The 17050-nt window shown below is 43.3% G+C and overlaps 1 long non-coding RNA gene across 1 annotated transcript; it reads right to left on the bottom strand.

Annotated features, from left to right (window-relative positions):
* Positions 1 to 2884: 2884 nt before the first annotated feature.
* On the bottom strand, positions 2885 to 12762 carry LOC140684975 (uncharacterized). Its single transcript, XR_012058033.1, has 3 exons — positions 12174 to 12762; positions 8363 to 8426; positions 2885 to 5860 (listed from the first exon to the last, which is right to left on the bottom strand). It is a non-coding gene; the product is annotated as an uncharacterized lncRNA (long non-coding RNA).
* Positions 12763 to 17050: the final 4288 nt, after the last annotated feature.

Genomic DNA, 17050 nt, shown 5'->3' with positions numbered 1-17050 from the left:
TTGCACCAATGAAGTAAGTGGTTTCCATTAAAGGTGATTAGCAGAGACACAAAAGCAGGGAACTGCTCCATCACATTCAACAACCCCATGAACAAGGTGCTGCACCACATCTTCAGCCTTAGATGAAAAAAAAAAAGGCTTATGAATGCCTCTATTATCTGTATCATCTGTTATGGAAATCTGGAGATGCTTTGCCTGTTGTTGTTCAGATATTTGCTGTTTTTTTTTTTTTTCCTGTATTCCAGTTGCATGCCATAAAAAAACCCTTTGTGTTGTTTATTCAGAGTTTCTAAAAACACTTTAATGATGTGAATAGAGAGGGGGTTTTAAGGAAATGCAGAGTTCACAGTTAAACAATCCCACTGAAGTCTCTTTGGTGCTATTAGAGAGGAACTGCTGTTCATTTTAATGGTGTTCACCAAACTAACAAACCTGGCTTTCTTCTAAAGCAAGTCGTGGCAGCACTTTTTGTCAGCCAAGCCTCCAAAGGCCTTTAGAGATCTGTTTGAATTCAATTATTTTCTTCTGGATTAGGAAGAACTAACACCCAATAGCTCAGAGGCCTCAGAGGTTGTTTCAAACAGAATTTTATTTGGTTTCTTAGTGTTTGTCGAGTTTTTCCTGGATAAAATAGATACTCCAGCTTAAAAAAAAAAAAAAAATAAGGCAGAAACTTGAGAGATGGGGAAAACCACGGTGAGGATGATGTTTCTGTTCTCCCACCCTGTTCCCTGATGGTGCATCTCCATCCTCCATGGAAACCTAGGCACAGAGGGACAGCACTGCATTGCAGAACCATTTTATCCACTCTGTTTTATCCAGGTTTTTGGCAGCTGGGAAGGTGTTCATTTGAGCCTGACGTTTCTCTGCTCCTCAGGTGACTCCCCTCAGGCTGACTCAGTGTGTTCTTAGGTAGACATTGAGCTGCACTCAATGTCAGCAAAAAAGGCAGGCAGGAAGGGAGGGTGGTGTGGGTTTATGGGTTGTTTTTTACCTTTGGGAAGCCCTGTGCATGAGCTACTTCAGGATAACTTATATTAAAAAGCAAATTAACTGTGCTGAGAAGTGAACAGCATCTTCACCCTGGGCTGGAACTCAGCATTTCCCCCAAGGACAGGGGCAGGTCTGGAGCAGGGGTGAAACTCAGACTCCTCAGCACTGGGATTTATCTGGGGAGTGTTGGTGCACAGGAGCAGCCAAATTCTACAGGTGCCCTGGTTTTGGTCTGTAATCTCCTGCTTTTCTTCTTGAACAGCAGCTTCTCTGCTTGTGTTGGAAGTGCTTCTACCTAGACAGGGCTGAATTGGCTAGTGCTGGCTCCCTGACACTCCTAATTAGATCTAAATTAGCGTGGCTGTGATTTAGCACTCTGCTCCCTCTCAGTGGCTGCCTATTGATTTACTGGATTTGATTCTGCAGCTCCTCACTCAGACTCTGCAGTGGGTGAGGAGCCTGGCTCTGAAGCAGCACTGGGAATCACCACCTGGAAACCAAGCAGTGTCCATGGATGTGGGAATCCAGGGCATCCCTCTGGCTGCCCTGGCAGGTCTGGGACCCTGGCAGGGGTCAGGAACCCCCCTGGACAGAGCCCCCAGAGACACTGGCTGTGATCTCTGTCCATGGAAAAGAGTTTTCAATCTTACAGGATGAATTACAAGCTTTGAGTGTTTGATATAAGTAATAACTAAGTGTGGCATGGGTGCAAAAGTAAAATTTTAGGATTCTAGATGAGGGGTCCAAAGGGGACAAGATGGAGGAAATTGGGTGTGCCTTGTCCTTTTTCTCCTTCTTCATGCCCTCCATGTTTCACTGTGGTGTTGGCATTTTTCTGTTGGTTCAGGCTGGGGACACACTGTCCAACGTAGGTGACAGATATTGGCACGTTATTGTAAATCCAGCACAGGTAGTTTGTGGTATTTAATGTTTGTACCATCCCACTGAGGGCAGAGCCCCACACGCTGCCCTGCAGGACAGAGCTGCGGCAGGGCAGCAGAACATGTTAGAGATAAACAGAATAAACAACCTTGAAACCAGCACAGACCAATTATGGCTTCTTCTTTGGCAGCGGGGCTGACAGACAGAGACTTTCTACAGTCTCAGAATCATCAATAGCTCAGATTCCGACACAAGGGGGTCCTTTTTGGCTGTTCAGGTTGTGCCCTAGTCCAAAAAGGAGCAGGAAAGCCCTTGAGAAGATTTTGGACAGTCCCCACGTGCTGTGTTTGGCTCATGTTGCACAGCTTTTTGCAAGTGCAAAGTCTCTGGGTTCCTTGAAGCAAAGGCAGAACTTTAACTCTGAGCAGGCTCTGGGGCTGTGGGATCACACTGGGAACAGCTCCTGATGCACTGTCCCTGCAGCTGGGGATGAGGGGCATGCAGCCCCTGAGACCCTGCCAAAAACCCTTTTCTTAGGGGGTGTGACAGAGCCCTGGGTGTTCCCCGAGGAACTGGGGACAGCAGTTTAGATGTGAGACTGAATTAGACCTGGTTTAGTGGTGAATTAGACCTGGCAGTGCTGGGTTAATGCTGGACTCAACCAAAGGATTCTGATTCACTGAACACGAAAGAAGAGTTTGTGCTTTGTGCCATGGGCCCAAAACAGACTCAAATCCTCTGTTTGGTGGCACGAGTGTCATTCTGCACGATGGCAGCACCTCACAGCAAGCCACAGGTGTGGCTTCAAGCCCTGATAGCCCAGAAAAAAACCCTCAGACCTCTCTGCAGCCCTCAGGGAGCTGCAGCAACACCAAAGGTCCATGGTGCATGTTCTTAAGGGATCATTTTTTTTCTAACAAGATTTACTTCCCACAGAAGGAAGCTGGGTATTTCTCATTACTGGAAAATGACTGCTGTGTTCGGGATGAATCATCTTGGCTGTTATCTGACAGGTGCCAATCATTTATTTGTCCTTGTTCACATGAAGTAGAAGAGGGAGCCAAGGCAGTGATTTGTCTCTTTCAAAAGAGGAAACGTCTGCCTGAACCTCATTTCCCTCAGAGCCAGGGGCTGCTGGGGGTGATCATCCCAAGGAGGTTGGGGGAGCATTTGGGTCCCTTTTCCCCAAACTCAAAGCAATTTTCATCCCTCATCTATTTTACTCAATCTTACATGTTCAAATCTCAGCCCACGGAACCGAGGGGAGCAAGGGCAAGTTAAGAAGTGACAGAGCTGCTGGGACTCTGAATGGTCTGAAAGATGCATTAGAATGTTAAAGATTTCCCTTAATTTATCACAGTCCCCCTCATACTGTTTGCTCAGGGTAATTAAGGTTGTGATTATTCAATCAGGCTCATGGCAGCTTTCTTCTTTTGCAGAATAAAATTGATGGGAGGGTTTTCTTGTCTTCAGGAGAAAAAAAAAAAGGTTGGATACAGCATGTCATATTGATTCCATAATGCATGGTTTGCCTCGTAGTCATTTTTTCCCCCTCTTGATCTCCAGTACATGCTGCAAGGATCTGATGTCAGTAAAATTGGCTGTCTGTCATACAAGAGTTATTAGAGGGGGCAAAAAAAGTAATTTTCTGATAATAAGATTAAATTTTAATGGAGAAAAGAAAATGGAGTCATGGGTAACATTATAGGACATTTTTGGGGAAAAAATTGTTCAAAAATATTTAATAATAAATAAAAGTCTAAAGAGGTACATAGGCTACTTCTCAGAGAGAGCAAATTCGCTGAAATTATGTGTGGCAGGAGGGAAGGGGGATTGCACAGCCAGAAACCCACCTGAGCATCTCCCAGTGAATCGAATTTTCTCCTCCATCCCATTCCATTGACATTTCTGGAAGTGCCTTTCCAATAGCCAGAGAAGTTTTATCCAGCAGGAAGTCTCGGGGTGTTTAATGGCAGCAAACCAGAGTTGGGAGTTTTGTACCGCGAGTCGGGGCTTTGACAAACATCAGCTTTATTTATAAACGGTTCTCTGGGACAATAATGATGGCCCCTGCTTGGAAAAGTGTCTGAAATTGCCAGGATGTGCAGTGGTGAGCGGTGCAGAGCGCAGCTCTTTCTGCAAGATCCTTCTCCAGATAAAGCTGCGGCAGACAATGGATCACTGCGGCGCTTCCCCAAAGAGCCCGCGATTTGCTCTCTAATCTCTTCCTCCAGGACTATTTTCTAGATGCTTCCTCACAAAATAGATTAATAAGTCCACAGCAGAGCTGCCTTTTGTGCCTCTGTCCTGTATTCAAAATACATTTGCTGACATGGGTGAGAAAAATGGAGTTAAATCATCCCCGTGCTACCATTCAGATTACTGCTGCATTTTGGGCATTTTTAAAGCATCCCTCCTGTTCTTCCCTCCTCATCCCTGCTGGAAGGTTTTGGTTTTTGTTTTTTTTTTTGTTAAACTAAGGTTTTGCAATCTGTCTCAGGGCTTTAGAAAGCTGTAGATTACTTGCTGTCGGGATGTGAAAGCTGTGGCTGCAGAAGGAATTGCTTTTTTTAGGCGAACACAAATACCGGCCCTGTTTTCTGTTCTTTGTAGGAATTGTGTAGAATAGACAGAAGCAGGGAGAGGAGCTCAGCGTGTCAGGAAGGTGACAGTGAAGGCAGCCAAAATGCAAATGGATGGGAAGAAATGGAAGTGAGATGCCCAAAATCATGCTGAGAGATCAAACAGGGACTGAAGCGGGCATGAGAAAGTGAAGTTTAGCCGCAGAACAAACAAACTGATTGGCAACAAGGCATTGCTTAGAAACACAAAGAAAATAACCCAGCCAAGAGCAGCGAGCCCCGATCCAGGAAAAGGCTCTTAAGGGCTGCTTTTCGCATGAATGAGAGGGGAAGTTGTAAAGTGGCTGCGTGGGTGGCTGGAGCTGGTGTGAAATGGTCCCTGCTGGCTGGAGCAGATAGAGGAAATTATTGATTGTTGTTTTGGTCTGCGGAGCTGGCAGAAATCCCTTTCCCCGTGAGATGCATCTTGGCCGAGTGAAAGGTGGTCTCTCTCTCTAGGGCAGTGCTCTGTGTGTTCTGTGGGGTGGGTGAGAGGGCTGGCTGTGCACAGGGGTCGTGTAAACACGGAGTCTGGGTGAAATTCAGGCATCCATCATTCCATCCGTCATGCACGTCCTGCAGACTGCTCCAGGAGAATCCAAACCCATTCCTTAAAACCAGGGACCTCAGATAATGGGAAAGGTGGACAGGACAGAACGCACATCCAACCAATATGACTAAGGAAATGTTCTCCCCTTTATTCCAGAGAAGATGGCAGTTTGTATACACTTCCACGTAGTTTACAGTTTACAAAGGCACTGTGATTGGCAAGCTAACATTGTTTACCTTTGCCTTGAGGTGGTCAGGCTTTTCACACTGCAGCTCTACTCTAATTCACACTCAGCTCATTACTTTGTAGTTACCTTAACATAATTTCTGACTGCGCCACAACTGAATTCTCACTGCATCAAAGGCTACAAGGCCCCATCAAGGCCGCTGATCAGGGCCTATCTGAGGGTAGCTCAATTCTCACTCCAGACATAAATCATGCCCTCTCTCTCTCAGAAATTCTGTAACAGTTCCTGATGGGTGTGTGCAAGTCCTTAGCTTGGGCAGGGGATGCTGCTGCTGTGTTGATTGAGATATGGCTGCGGCTGACACATGGAATGGAAATTAATTCCTTATCTCTCTCCACTGACTCCTTACAGAATTCCCAGTCCAGCCCCCTGGGTTAGTGTGTGTGTGGAAGTGGGTACCACCAGAGAACTTTGCATTTCAGAAGTGTTTGCACATAAGGAGAAGACTTCTGTTTGAACAAATGTCTTTGATCACTTGCTTGGAGCTGTGCTTGCACATTCCTTGGCACTCCACAGCCCGTCCTGTCCATAGGCAGCTTCCCACCTCTCTTCCAAAGGTGTTTGAGGCTGTAAGAAATGAAAAATGAAGTAAATCTGAGGCAAACAAAATAACAAAGTTTGGAGTTACCCACACCATGTTACCATTCACTCAGAGGAGGCTGAAGAATGATGTGGAAGTAGTTAATTTTAAAAATAATTAAAAAGTCCTGAGGGAGGAAAAAGTGAGATTAACTCCTTTCCTTTAAAGAAGGAGGGGAGCTGCATAATCATTCTTTAAATGTATGTCCCTCTTTATACTCTTGCTTACTGTGAACTTTCTTCTGAAGGCTGTCTTTAGGCTAAAAAGAGAATTTTTGCTTCTGTGCTACTTCCCTGCACAAATTCTGAAAGACCTTTATATTTTCCTTGAGCACAAAATATCAGAAGTTTTTATTAATGGAAACATTTGGGAGCGTCCAGCAAGTATAGATCACTTTTAGAATGATATCTTTACTATTTCTGTGGCTGGTAATGAAATTCCAAATGGACTGGAGCACTTCAAAGCTTGTAGTGCATCCCCCTGGATGCTGCAATTTTGCTCAGAGATGTCTCTAAATCCAGTGGCCTCCACGGTGCTTTTGGTTCTTTGGTGATGAGCTCCAGCAGTATAAAAACTCTCCAGAAAAATCCCTGAAGGACTTGGCTTCTGTGCAGGCCTCCAGTGCATCCTCTCTTCTTGTGTCAGCATTTAAATGGCTCAAAATTCCTGATCGCTCTTAAAGGCAGGAGTGATCTGCTTTGCTTCACTGCAATGCTCATTATTTCTGTAGCTCCGTCAGTTCTGAAGTATTTACAAAGCAAATCACATCTGCTTTGGCTGCTATCAATCAATAGCTGATGAGAGAGAGATCAGTGCACCTATTTATAAAGAACTAATTGCAGGGCAATTTGGATTTCTTGGATTTTCACCTGCGCTTGTACTGTCTGCAGTTTAAAAAACATCCTCTGGCTCTTAAATCTTAACACACGGGAGAAGAAAAGGCTTAGGAAAAAGAGATGAGGGCTTCCTGCTAGGTTTTGTTTTCTGTTTTGCTACGTTATATTTGTGTTATCACACCCCTCCTGGATGTTCAAGTTGTGCTGCTCCGAGGAAAATGCCATATAAATGGCTCAAAGGAGCAGGGACTGAAAAGCTGGGCTGGGACTGTCCCTGGCTCAGGGCTGGGGTAGCTGAGGCACAGAGAGAAGGATGAGCTAAGCCACAGTGGGGCTCTGTGTGGGCTTCTCGGGTAATTTCTCAGCGCTGTCCTAAAATGAGCCCTGATTTAGGCCCTCCCATCAGCTCCATGTGCACACCTGGGCAGATCTCATGGTGACTCTTCAACTCCTTTATTTGGCAACATTCTTGCATTTCAGGGCATTTACTCCTAATTTCAAAAACTTGGTGATGCTCTGAAAATTCTAAGTGTGTGTGGGTAAGGTTCCTATTCAGCAATTCCTGAATTAACTTTGAGTTTATTTACAGTCTTTAACAAGAACTGGTTGTTGAACCAGAGGAAGGGGTTCCCTTCTTCTACCATGACATAGCAGGAGTCATGAAAATATAACATATACATATGGATATTAATTAGGATGTCCTCATTTTGAGTTGATGTGGAAATAAATGCCAAACTCCAGACTTTACTATTCCCCAACAATTCTGCTGCTTCTGGAAACTAATCTCTACTAGAGAGGCACAAAACCAACCTAAACCAGAGAGAAATGGGATTTCAGCCCCTGGTCCCAGCAGGAATGGGTCACGTTATGTGCTGTGATTCCAGAGGCTCCAGCGCTTTCCTTTCCAGGATATCTGTGTGCAGTGATGGGGATGGACAGGACATCATCACCTACAACTGCTTTACCTCAGAGCTCCTTTCCCCAGCTGATGTGGCCATATCTAATTCCTGGCTCTGTTCTTGATTCCTACCCTCTAATTCTTTTTTCTGAGGACAGAAAAGAGTTGTTGCCCCTTGAAAGTGAGAGCTGATTGCCTCCCGTTCCACGGCTCCTCGAGGCCTTCTGCACCTTTGCTCACGGCAAAATGAGGGAGGAAGAGACAACAAAAATCTATTTGGAACAGCATAAGGAAAACTGTCTGCATGACCCCTGTGAAGATGGCAATGTTTCAATCTGAAATGGATTGCAGACCATAAAAATCATGAACAGGTGAACTCTGCCTGTAGGACTGAGTGCTGCCTGGGCATGCAGTAGTAAATGCTGACCTCCTTACTCTGTAAAGATAAGAATTTCAGCTGCATTTGTGGATGCTGAGGAATGATGTGCTCATAACCAAATCCCTGTAATAGGGAGCACGCAGTTCACACCGAGCCCACTGCTGGCAGCTCTCAGATGCTGTCAGAGCAGCAGCCACCCTTTTGCAGGTGTGAACTGCAGAAATGGGAGTCAGACTTGGTGGGAAGCAGTAATAAAAGGCAAATAAACCCAAGATGGGAGCTATTCACCCATTTATTCAGCTCAGATAATTCCCAGAGCTGAAGATAAGATCTATAGCTGGCATGAAGTGAGAACCCTCTTGTCTTGTCGACTTACCAAGGAAATTTAACTCTTACCTAGGCTAGGAGCTGAAAATCAGGAGCTTGTTATGTAGCCTCATCTAAAAAACAAAAAAAAAATAAAACAAACATCTTTGATTTGGTTTAAATTAAGGAGGCTTTTTTGGGAGGAAATTTGGCTGAATGGCAGTCAGGGTGTTCCACAAGGAGCTGAGCTCAGCAGCCTCCTGGGAGAACAAATATGGACCATGGTACTTCAGCCTTTCTGTTAGCAGTGAAGGAGGTGATTGGTGTCACAGTGTACTACTCACCAATAATAAAGGTCTTGTAAAATAGATGCTGGCGGAATATTAGAATATTTAGAGAAAATGAAGGTCTGGTGAGAGCCTGCTAAATTAACAAATATTCATAATTTGTCTTCCCCACTGCCACTAATGTTCCATTGGCTGGTTATAAATATCCAGGTAATAATAATTTCCTGCATCTGAGGAGGGAGTAATTAGCAGCCTGAAGGCAGCTTGCAGGACTCAGAATAATGGGAGCTGGCTCCTAGGCCAGGACAGGCAGCGTGGAAGGGATTGTTCCAGTTGTTTGCAGAGGGAATAACATCCCAGTGGGATCCACACTCAGGCACTGCTTGTGCCACGGGTCCCCCAAATATTTGTGAGCTAGTCCTAGAGCTGGGAATTACCCCAGTGTGTGTGTTTGGCAATAAGATTATCCATCTACCATTAATCTTGATATTTTGGGATGTTAATGCACTATAAGAGAGTCTTTCCAGCTAACTCAAAAATACCAAGTAAATTTTAGGCAAGGAGCAAGTTGTGGGTGTTCCATAGCTCTGACATTTTCCCTGGTCTCTGGCATTTTGTCCATTTCTATATATCATCACCATGACTACAGTGGGGAATGTCTAAGAGAACTCCAGGATAAAACTGACAGCACCTCCTTAGAAGTACTTAAAATCACGTAATTAAGTAAGAAAATGCAGCTGATTGAGGAGGTTAGAGCAGCCTCGCAGAAGATTACAGCACATTTCATGATTAACAATCAGAACATTCTTTTCCAAACCTCTGCCTAATTTAGCAGACCAAGGTTTCAGCTGAGGCTCTGCTCTTAATGCTGCAAGGAGGGAGGGAGAAGGCTAATTTCCCACATTTTCACTGCTTTCCTTGTGTTTACTCCACTGTCAGTCTTGGTTCTAATTTTCCTGCCTGGGTTAACTGCCTTAACAGAAGTAGTGAAAAGGCAAAAAGGTCAATGCTGCTGATCACAGCTCTGTAATTCCCTTCAGTCCCTTGGCAGTTGATAATTAGGATGGAGGAATAGGATAAAAACAAATCATTTTAGTGACAAAAACTTTGCACCCATCTGTTAATGTGCCAAAATTAGTCTTTTCTCTACAATTACAGGTTGGTTTCAGAGATAAAATTGTGTTTATTTACTGGTGAAGACATTTCTGTGGAACTCTGCAGGTAAACTGTTGGAGAAAAAGAAAAGTGCTTCATGGATGGAATACAGGGGTATTATTTAGAGTTTTAAATAGAAAATGTTGTTCTGGTATTAAAAATAATCATGGAATGGATAGGATTTGAAGGGACCTTAGGGATCAGAAGGGATCAAAGTGTGAATGACTGGAGGGAGGTGACAGCAGGGAAGGGATCCTGAGAGAATTCCTGGGTTAAACTGCAGGAGTTTGCTGTGAAACCTGCTGGGTTTGAGGCTGCTCTCAGTGGGAGGACAATGCTCTGCTGAAGTGTCAGAACTCAAAATGTCCCTCAGACATTTTTGGAGGTTCCAGGCCCAGGTCAGAAGCATTTGAGACCCTGGCAGGCAGCTGGAAACAGCTGTGATTTTGGGTTTGAACCATGGAACAATTTACCAACCTTGCAGGAAGAACAAGAAGTCACAAAAGTTTAGATGTTATAGTAGAAGTAGTCACAAAGTAGAGGGAAGAATTTTTGAGTGCTGTACAGGGGGTTTTGGTTTTGTACATGGGGGTCAGAGGTTTAAGATGGAGGGATTTGGGCCTGCCCTGTCCTCCCTCTTTCTCCTTCCTTACCTCCATGTTCTTGGTGATGTTGGCACTCCCAGATTGGTTTAGAGTAGAAAGGCACCATTTAATATAGGTAATAGGCATTGGGGACAAACTGTACCCATGTAACACGTAATGTACCATATAAAAGACAGCACAGCCCTGGGCAGAGGGGGAGAGAAGAAGCAGTCGGGAGTCAGAGAGGATGTCAGGGTGTGTGTGTGCCTCTGCCTGAGCTGTGAGCAAACCACAGCAGCTCCAGGAGAAAATCTTTTAGATAACTTGCAATAAACTGCCTTGAGACCGGACAGCAGAGACTGCTGAGCCTTTCTTTGGAAGCTCGGGTTGGGGGAGAGACTTTTCCACCACACGGAGCCACCCCTGTCTTCGACACTGAAGCAGCTCCATTTCTCTTTGCCCTGCACAGACATTTACAGGTGGCAGCATTAGGGAAATCTCTGCAGTTTGGTGACAAAATGTGGTTTTTCAGATGTCTAGTGTGACACTGTTGCAGGGGGAAGAAAGGTCCTTAAACACAACTTAGCTCTGGGCCAGGTATTTTATCTTCCTTCTGTCAGTTTTTGATATATTATTGTCCATGGTGATCTAGCCACGTTCCCTAGGCTTTGTTGTCTTTTTTTAAAAATAAAAATATATACATAAATGAATATGTAAATTTTCACTTATTTGCTTGGCGGCCTTCAAAAACTTTGCTCATTTTGCCTTCCATGGTGACTGAGTCCACATTTTTCTGGGAAAGTTATTTAACTTTTCCTCCATCACTTGGTTGAGTGCCCATGTTGTGAATTACATAAAAAAAGAAAATATTCCTGTTGTTTAGTTCCTTGTTGTACAGCCCCAGTAAAAATGAGGGGGGGGGGTTTGCTAAATATATTATTTACAAGTGTGTTAAAGGTTGGAGAGAAACTGGAAGTGCTGCAAGAAAGTTTAAAAAGGAAAGAACTTCTTATTTTCTATGAATATTATTTCACAAAATAAATACCAACTGCATGCAAGGGCAGGAGCCCTGAGAATAAAGAGTCAACACTTGCAACCACGGAATTGGGAATTTTTGCACTCAGATCCTTTGAGGGCATAGGTTTTTTTATCTTAAAATTTGTGGTGAATACTGATTTCAATCGCACCTCCTTTTGGATCTATTATGCAGAGTTTTTGCAATATTTTAAAGATATTTTTGCTTTCACATAGAAAGCAGTAATTGGAGCAATCATGGGGAAAACCAGCAAGTTTCCCCCCCCCACAATACAGTACAGACTTAAATTTCCAAGTCCTTTAAATATGGGTAATGCACTCTGTTTGTATCTTTATTCTCCTATTGCAAAATTCAGCGTGATTTCTGGAGGGAATTAAAATTAAAAAACACATCCCTGATCCTAGGGACCTTGTTTGAGTGTAAATACAGCTGGAAAAGTCCTGTGCCTATGTCTGCATGTCCCAGGTGTGGAAAAACTGATGATGAGTCTGACTTTTTTCCTTAAAAACTCTTGAGGAAGCACCAGCACAGATATCATTATTAGCATATGTTAAAGCAGAGCAAAAAACACTCTTTACACAAGAGCTGCCGCTGGAGTGATCAAATATCTCCATTGCTGCAGGTCAGAATGTGCAAATTAACAGGAATATTCAAGTATTAAACCACTGGCAGGAAATGCCAAAAGGTTTCCAGCAAACAGGAGTTTTTATCCAGCAGCCTGGCTGTGTGACAGGATGATGTGCAGTCCGCAGGAATTATTGACTCAAAGGAGAAGAACATGAAGCAGGCATTTAAAATTCAAGTCTGTAATTAACTTACCTCAAAATGATCCTGCAGGATTTATATTGCCAAGGGTTGTGGGGCTGAAAAGCTGAGATTTTCCTACTGAGCAGGCATGGCTCAGGTACAGAGTTAATCTGAAGGGGAGAACACTTCAGTGTTTGGAATTTGTGGTGCTTGTAATAAAATAAAGGAAAAGAAGCTGGAAACAGGGCGTGTGACAGACATTATCTAACTCTGTGTGTGCTGAGAGGGGGAGAGGAATCAGCATTTATTGTCAAGTTAAAGCAACAAATGGAGAATTTTGCAGAAAGTTCCTCGTTGTGAACAAGCCTGCACCTTTGAGATAAAAATAGGTAGAGCTGTGGATGCAACTCCAAATTATATAAGCTCCTTTAGAGCAAGGATTTCAGCCCTTTTTCAGGCAGAGAAGATGATGCTTATAACAAGTTTTGATATTGGGTTGGTGCTGTTTAGGTTATCCTGTGACTCTGTTCCTTCTCGTGATACAGTCTTTAATTTCAGCATATTTATCCTTTTTCCAGCCATGCAGCCAAATGCCAGGAAATCTGAATGTCCCTGCTTGTCCTATGAGAGGGAGCAGGTTCCATCCAAGGCCAGGTTGGCTGGGCAGTGTGATGGGCTGGAATTGGATGATCATTAAAGTCCATTCCAACATCAGGAATTCCATATTTCTATGAAGAGACGCTTTGCTTGCTCAAGGCATTAATACAAATAAGAAAAAAAGATTTTTGACAACATATTTTGTTCTTGCTCAGGGTATCTCCTTTCTGTGAGTGTTTGCATCCCTATCCGTACCTGAGAAGTGCTGGGTGGAAATTGGCTATTCAAAAAGATGTGAAAAGCTATAACTTTGCATGGTTTTCCCCTACAATAACCCCATTTTCCTCCTGGAGAACAAATTATCTTCAAGCTCTACCTTCATTTCAGACCACTGAAGATGCATGAACTTGTAATGTTTTTCCCAGTGTAGCCTCTTTAGCTGATATTATCCCAGAGTGTTGTAAAAATCTCAAGAATATATTTTCAGATTGGAAAATTGCAGCACTCTGTTTCAGATGTGTTGAAATGTTGTGTTCCAGCACCAGTAAATGGCTCTTTGCAGTTTTTAAACAAGATGTGAATCCTGACAGATTTCTGGTACTTCTGTTTTGATTAGTCAGAATTACCCAACAACAACAACCAAAAAAAAAATATTCTGCCAGGGACGTTTTGGTTGTCCTGTTCTGCTTTTTTTACAAGTGTAATTTTTCATCCATCTGGCTGCTGCTAGTCTTATCCTTGGATTTGTGCATCTCCTACAAGAGTGACTGATTTGAAGCATTTTTATTTTCAGCCCAGCTGCCCTGTAGTTCCTGGGTCAATTGGTGAGAAATGCCATTCCTGACCTAGAGGTGTGGCTCTCAGAAGAATTGCCTGGGGATCACAGAGGGAGGGAATGTGATTTTAAGCTATTTTTAGGCTTCCAGATGTACTGTATTTGCTGAATAGAATAACCCTGAATATGGTGATTCCGGTCCTCATCATGCTTCATCCTTTCTCTCTTTCTTTCCAAACATTTGGGAGGGGATGGATGGACACGGTCATTTCACAGAATCCCAAAAATTCTGGGCTGGGAGGGACCTTAAAGCCCATCCAGTGCCACCCTGCCATGGGCACGGACACCTTCCACTGTCCCACTCGCTCCAAATCCCATCCAGCCTTGCCTTGGACACTTCCAGGGATGGGGTATCACCAGCCTTGTCCCTCTGTGGGATTTTATTTATGGCAAAGTGAACCCTGAGCTCAAATGAAGCTGTTGTCACAGCCAGTGTATGGAAACTTTGCTGGAAACCTGAGCCCCACATCATCCTCCTCATTTAATCTGATATTTTCCAGATCTGCATCTTAGTTGTGTTCTGAATTATTTCCTTAAGTACTTCCTTAATCAGTATTGCTACAGGTAGTGCTGGAATGGGGATGAAATGATTCTTGTGGAATAGATGAGAAACTTTGAATTTGGGGTGCCTGTTTCACTCACAATTTTATGAGAACAGCCTGTGGGATTCTTTTGGGTTTTTCTAATTGTTCCCAGCAACTTTCCAGTGTGCATTTATGTAAGGAGTAGGTGGGATAACACGTTCCAGAAAAAATGGGTGCACCTAGACGTTTGCTCAAACAAAGCTTCTGAAAATATCCAAAAAAATCCAAATATATTGAAAGTCAGAGTCAGAACTTAGAACCAGCAACCCGACAGTGCTTCCATGGTCTTTGCAGCAACAGGAAAGGGAAGATGAGGGATGAGTTAATCAGCCAGTTGCTAATTTCCCTCTAATCAATAACATCCTTAATAAGTCCATGTTATCAAAGCCTAAAGCATAAATTGCTCTGCTGCCTCCCATTACTGCGCACAGCAATCAGCGCTCACACTATTAATAAAACAAATCTAAATTTCATTGTCATCCCTCGAAATGAGCTTGTGTTCACCTCTGGCTCGAGCTCTTTCATTGTCCTCACTTGTCACAGCAATGGGGATCCTCTCCAAGGCCTCCCCACTGGGATTTTATTTCGGGCTGGAGGGGAATTTAATTGATGCTTTCCTGATCCTCAGACTTGCCTCATCCACGTGCCACACACATGAATTTCCAATTCAATTTCACCCTCAAATGGGAACAGCCACAAATCCAAATGCCTTGCTGAAGCTGCACAAAATGAATTATGTGGATAACTATATTTCATCGGGCTTGGAAAGTGGCTGTGTTTTGTCCAAAGCAGTAAAACTGTGTAAATGAATCTCTTAGTCACTGTAATATTCATGACTTGGATCTCATCCTTTAAAAGCAGGGAGACAGGGGAGGGAATTGCCTCTTACCTTGGTGGAATTCTTTTATTTAAGTCTGCAAATAATATTTATGAAAAAAACAAAATCTTTCACAGGTTTAAGTAATTTCAAATATTTTATGTCAAAGCTGGTGGGGGCCGATTCTCTCTGGCCTTCTGCTCCTCAGACTTTCTATTCTTCATGGGTTTCATTCAAAGCTTGGCATTATCTTGGCCTCAGTGGGCTTTGGGTCATCATTTGGGGTCTCTTGCAACCTTTGGTCAGCTGTGCCACAGTTGGATGTCTTGGCTGTGGTTGCCAACCCTCTTTTTCTGTCTTTATTGTCCTTTAACTCCTGTTGCTCCATCCATTAGTGCTCCCACTAGTGCTACAATTCCTCCCTATTTTGAGCAGCTTTGAAGGATAAGCCTAAGAAACAGACTAAGTACAAAAATGAAAATAAAATAATAAAATAAACCTACCTCCACAATATCTTAAAGCATGTTTTCTTTAATTGCATTTCAGTTAACAGATCAATAAGAAGCTCTCTCAGTTATGTCTGTCTTGCTCCATGGGTAACATCGTGGAATAAATAAGAGTAAGGTTTCCTTTAAATGTTTCAAAGCCTTGTATCATCAATAATAGTTTTTTCCTGCTTTTTCTCAGCAGCCCTAAATTCAATAAGGCTTTAGTGGGAGCCAGTCTGACCAGCACGTGTTGCTGCTTTGTCAGAGACACCTCAGTTCTCTGTGCATCCCTTTTCCAAAGGATTTCCTGAAATAGCTCTGAGTTCAGGTTTAAAGAATGCGGTTTCATGTATTTTCCAGGAATTCCTACCAATGTTTTTGTGATACTTGATGGAAATATTTCACCTCTAAATTCCCAGGTTTCTCAGGCCCATGCACTGAGTGCTGTGATGTAACAGCAATAGAGACTTTTGAATGTTTGATGCAAATTCTGGGCTTCTAATGGGCAAAAAGTGATGTTACTAATAATTGTTAAACACCAAATACTTTCAGCTCCTGCTCTGTGAACTTCCATTGGCAGCGAAGCTGTGAAAATTCAGATGTGCCAGCCCAGGTTTATTTCTGTCAGCTCACTCACCAAACAACCTTAGGGCATAGATGAATGTTCAAATATGATCCAGGGGATGTCATTCTAAATCTGGAATTTGTGGTGGGAATCCTGCTGCCACCTGCTGTCAGACAAGAAATTGGGTGTTTCCCTGCAGAATCCTGTGATTCTGACCAATTTTTTAAAAGTTACAACTTTTAATTTCCACATTTTTTACTTATTGAATTTCAAGCACTTTGCATTTCCTCCCTTTAAGAAGACATTAGTTTCATAACTTCTAATTGGTTTTCTTATCATAGCAGGTCTGTTGAACATCTGTTTGGCATTTCATTTTTAATATTTCCATAAACTGCAAGTGTGAGTAAATTGCAGGGTGTGATGTTGACAGCTTGCATTTATTGCAGGTGGGATGTGGGGAAGTGGAGGGATCATCAGCAAGGGAATTTGTGCCTATGATTTTGTATCCCAAAGCATTAAAACACAGATTTTAAGACTGCCAGATGTTGGTTTAGATGGAGCATTTCCTACATGACTCAGGAATGTTTCTGACTGCCTTTTGTGTTCTGGGCTGGAGCATTGGCAGAGGAGGGGGAGAAGGAAGAGCTGCTGGATAATGGTGGATAATGGCATATTTTCAGGAGCTTGGAGTTGATACCTGAGCCAAAGAATAATGGTGATACCTCTGATTTCAGGCCTTGAGTCAGTGTGGATGGGTGCACAGACCACCTGGATTCCCAGTACAGAGGGTGTTCTTTACCCTTCCAGTTCCACTTTCAGACCAAATCCCAATGATTTTATCTTGGGGTTTTTTTTGTCTCTTAGCACTAATACCCACGATCAAAGAGCACTTACTCTGTCTTTTAAACAGAGAAGTGGGACATAAATTCAAGGGGTGAAAAGGGCATGTGAAAACAAGGTAGAGTCAGCACTGGCTTTGTCCATGGAATGGATGGAGGGACGGAGGGATGGATGGATCAATGGATCCATGGATGATGGGTGGTGGATGATGGATGGATCCATG

The sequence above is a fragment of the Taeniopygia guttata genome, chromosome 12 (assembly GCF_048771995.1).
Source record: "Taeniopygia guttata chromosome 12, bTaeGut7.mat, whole genome shotgun sequence".
Classification (NCBI taxonomy): Eukaryota; Metazoa; Chordata; class Aves; order Passeriformes; family Estrildidae; genus Taeniopygia; species Taeniopygia guttata.
Note: the sequence above shows the minus strand (reverse complement) of the source record. Positions and strands in the feature narration are given on the sequence as shown.